This window comes from Dipteris shenzhenensis, chromosome 16 (assembly GCF_047967505.1).
Source record: "Dipteris shenzhenensis isolate YYH24624 ecotype China chromosome 16, Dip_SZ_1.0, whole genome shotgun sequence".
Lineage (NCBI taxonomy): Eukaryota > Viridiplantae > Streptophyta > Polypodiopsida > Gleicheniales > Dipteridaceae > Dipteris > Dipteris shenzhenensis.
Window position 1 is genome coordinate 49470322 of NC_141611.1, and position 5001 is coordinate 49475322.

The window sequence follows — 5001 nt, forward strand, 5'->3', positions numbered from 1 at the left end:
GGGGAAGGCTGAGGGGCTGAGGGGAAGGTTGAGGGTCATGCTGAGGCTGAGGCTGAGGGGAAGGCTGAGGGGAAGGCTCATGCTCTTGGGGATGGGGAGCGAGGGCTCACAGGACTTGGGAGGAGAAGAAGGATTAGGAGACTGGTGGGGAGTGGGCTCACGGGACCTAGAGGAATTGGGGGAGGGCTCACCAGAGATGGGGGAGGTGCCACCAGACCCAGATAGGTTCGTGTGCGTGGATGCCATGGAGGTGGTGGAGCTAGAGGAGGAATGGTGGAGGTGGCGTCCAGTGGGTCTAGCAGTGTTCTTCACTCTTGCCATTGAATAATGAGAGTTAGGGTTTTTAAAATCTTTTTATAAGGGCCCATCATGTTTTGACATCTCTTTTAATTACACTTAGGGTTTCATCATGCCCCCTGCCCCACCCTCATCGCCCTCCCCCCACTTGCCCTCCCCCATCCCCCCATCCCCCCCTCCCCCCACCCTTGCTACTACTCCACCCCTCCCCTTGCCCCACCCCATGCCCCTCCCTTCTCTCCCCCTCCTTCACCATGTCCCCAATTTCCCCACGTCATGTGAGTGCAAAAATTGTGGTCAAAATAAGCAAGATATTAAAGAGTGCGTACACAAATTGTGGTCAAAACAAGCAATATATTTGTTTCATATTTGTTTTGACTCCCTATGGATGCTTTCCAAGCACTATGCCTTGGGTATGCCTTCTATTCTTTGATACAATTTGAACTGATTTTGCAAGTTCTGATGCCTTTGCCTTTTCAGACGTCAAAGTCCTTCCTAGTAAACATCTAAAAAACCAGTCGAACATCTCATGCAATGCATTGCTATGAGTGACACCACCACCATGCCTTGAGTTCTTGAAGTAGGCTACTTTGTCTCTATAGTGCGACTTCTCCATGCCTTGTGTATTCCAAATTGACAAAGGACCCCAATTTTGTACAAACCATGGTCCGTGTGCATAGAGAATATGCTGCAAATAGGATGAGAATCAAATCAGCAACAAAAATTGTTTATAAAGCAAGTGCTAAATATTACGATGGTGCCAAGATTACCATGTAATGCATAATGTGCAACTTCCCCCATGCTTTCACTATTAATTGCATAAACTCTTTCACATCCATCCTGAACCTTTCATAATACATCTCATCGATTTGAACCTGGTGAAGCAGTTTTATTAATGGATCTACCTTTGTCCATACTTTAGCTCTCAAAATTGCTACTTGAGGATGAGAAGCCTTATTGGTCGTGCATTCACACAATGCTTTCCACTTTTCCCAACCCAAACTACTTTGAGACAATGTATGTTTGTCTTTGTCGAGATTGTGGTTCGATAGGAATCTCCTTGCCTTCCCTCCACCCATGGACACTTTTGCAGGAAGATTCTGTGTTGCCCCAGACATTTTCTTATCCTCCTTAATTTTGACATGTCCTCCATGGAATCCCATCTCTGACAACAACTTCTCAGCTTCTGCAATGCACCGTGTGGATACTTCTTGTGGAATTAAATTCCAAGCATAAACAAGATGCAAATACAACAACTTATCAAGTACACACAGTTCTGCGTGTAAAGTACATATGTGTACTCTCTCAAGTGGGATAAGTAAGATGGGATCCCACTTTGGATCCTTCTGGTCATGATTCAGAGCTTGCGTTTGGCTGCAAGATAGAATGCCATTCTCCCATTGTAAGCCAGCCTTTTGCTTATGTTGCGAACACATGCAATAAAGGCATGTGTTCATTGCATTTGCCCCTATATCACAACCATGCAAGCACTTGAGGGTTTTCAAATCACCAGTAAGATGCCATTCAACTTGAAAGGTTCCATGGCCATTAACTGTTAATGTTTGCCCTTCCTCTTGTCTTCGGATGGTCGATGGGATTCCTATTCTATCTAGAACCCACTTCAATGTCTCATGGCACTCTTTTGGAGTCTCAAATGTTGCAAGCCACCATATATCTTTCTTTGATTGCACTGAGAAATCTTGCTCTACTTCTTCATCCCCTTGAACAAAGGTTAAGGCTTTATTCATAATGTAGATGCTGACTCTCTCTAACTTGTGTTCTTTCACCAATTGAGCTTCATCCATTTTGATGACAAATATGAGCTTTCCATTGCAATCTATACAACAAAAGAGAAAAATCGTTAGGATAAACATGATATAGGAAATGAACTAAGTAAAATGCAATGCTATAATGGATTTCCTCTTACCATCTTCTCTCATGCCATAGAATTTGACCATTTCTTGTTGTAGTTTCTCAACATCTAAGTAGACATTTTTGAAAGCATTCATCTCAAAGGTTTGCAAGCCAGATTTCTTTTTACTCTTCCAACTCATTGTGCCCCTTACACAATGGTACCCTCCAAGCATTTCTCTTGCACATTGGTTTGTTTCTCGCCATGCACATCTCATAGACCAAGGTGTGGATAGGGGCATTGTAGACTTCTTATACTTTCTCAAAATAGCAGACTTGAAAATTTTGAAAACAGATGTGTAAGCTTCACAAATTACACTGGCAGTATCACAAGCTATAAGAATCTCCTTTGCATCCACAATATCCTTGAAGTCCTTCATCACCTCCTCAGCAACTTGCACATGTAGGCGCTTGTGTCTTGGGTCCCTTAGTATCCCAATGACATCGCTTGACTTTAATAAACTAGCTAGAGCATATGAACGGTCAATATCATCCCCGTTCGTTCTTCCCATCACATCTTCCATGAAGTTCCTAAAGAAGAACATAATAAAAACCTTAGTCACAAATAGTGTACCACAAAAGAGTGTAATCTCATTGGACATATTTTGGAAGCTCCCCTCAATCCTAGACTACGTGTGCTTGCATATTGAGCCTCCAACTCTAAGTGAACCTGGTACTTGTTGGAGACATCCTCGAATGGTGCCATGACTAAAGGAGTGTAGAGAAGGAGAAGGTGTGGAGATGCAGGCTTGAAGGAGTAGCATACAGGAAGAGGTAGGGCGAGGAGGAGGAGGGATGGGGGAGGGAGGACCAGTAGTTGAAGAGGAGGAAAGGGGGGTAGACCAGCAGGTGTGGAGGGTGAGGAGGAGTAGGCATGGAGGAGGAAGGAGGGAGGAGGGAGGAGCAGGAGGGAGGGGGGAAGAGGAACAGTAGTGGAGGAGGAGGGAGGGGGAGGGCAGGAGGAGTAGGCATGGGGGGGGGAGGGAGGGGGAGGGTAGAAGGAGCAGGCATGGAGGAGGGAGGAAGGGAGGGGGAGGAGGAGGAAGGGGGAGGAGGGAGTGAGGAGGGGGAGGGGAGGAGAGGGGAAGGGGACGAGAGATGGAGGGAGGGGGAGGAGGAGGGAGGGGGAGGAGGGAGTGAGGAGGGGGAGTGAGGCAGGGGGAGGGAGGAGGGGGGGAGGGAGGGAGGAGAGAGAATGAGGGAGGGAATTGAAAATTTGAATTTTGGAATTTTGGAATTTGGAATTTGGACTCAACCTTGGCTTCTTTCCACCTCACTCTGAGGGGTTTTTTATTATCCTCATGATTTCATGATGTATTCCGCTTTGAGCTTGCTCTCATGGGTTTTTGTTCTTACTTAATAGAAGTCTTTTTCATGGAAAAAAAAAAAAAAGATATCTGTTATGCAGTAAGTTCACTAGCATAGTTTATGGCAAATCCAAAACAGTCTCATTGGAATGCAACCAAAAGAGTCTTGAGATACATTAGAGTACAAGACAGTTTGGAATAGAATACAAAGGAAGTCATCCACGGTTGCATGGATGTTGTGACAGTGACTATGCCAGAGATCATGAGACTAGGAGATTGACATAGGGATATGCATTTTTCCTTGGTCAAGGAGCTCTATCCTAGTTGTTAAACAAACAACCAACTGTTTCTTTGTCTTTGATTGAAGCAAAATATAGGGCACTCACTACAGGTGTATTTGAGGCTATATGGCTCAGAAGACTATTCTCAGAAATAGATTACTTTAATGACTCAAAGCCAACAACAATATACTATGATAATCAATCGACTCAAGCATTGGCCAAGAATCTAGTATATCACTACAGGACAAAGCACATTGATGTCAAAGATAACTTCACCAGAGAAAGAGTGTTACTTGATGAATCACACTGCAACATTGTGATAGCAAAGAGAATGTTGCAGACATCTTTACCAAACCACTCGGTAAAGAGATTTTCGAGAAAAACTGCCTAGCTCTTGGTTTGATGCAGAGGAAAGACATTCCCATTAAAGGGGTGTGATGGAATGTAATGTTCAGTCCTTCTTCAATTCCCAAGAATCATCATCTTGAAGGAAGGCCTACTTCATGATGTTGATCTTGAGGGAAGGTGTGGAGAGTTTATGCTCAACATCATGTGATCATGTATGCATAGCAGCATCATGTGATCATATGTGCATAGCAGCATCATGTGATCATATGTGCATAGCACTAACCCAATAGAGTGCTATAAAGGAAAGGGTTAGATGCCCTAACCCTAACCCTAACCTTAAATGGGTTTGTATATACTTAATTTTTTCAACTAAATCTAGTGTACAGTCATTTGTGGTGTGCAATCTAGCTATGCCCTCTCTCCTCATCTCCACTCTTCTCTTCTCCCCTCTTCTTATTTGGTCAGGTTGTGTTTTTGAAACATTGTTAGAAGTTCAAAGAGTAAGCTACAAGACCCTGCAACAAGATTATGAAAGGGTTGTGCACGATCTTGCCGTGGCTTTCAAAAGTTTTGAAAAGTAGTCCATCGTCTTGAGAGATTTCCAAAATAGAGTGGAAGTCTTGGAAATGGCCCATGTTGATGTTTTTGAGCAATTTAAGCAGCTTCAACAGATGCTGAGGGATTCAAATGAAGCCATTGCACAGAGTGAACAAAGAGTGGGGGAGAATAATGTTGGGATATCTCAAGGTGTATGCCTCAGGCACACCTTATGTTTCTATGTGTGAGTGCTAGAGGCACAGTTAGGTGCCCACAAGCACAGTTAGGTGGTGGAAAAGCCACATAGGATGATTGAGTGA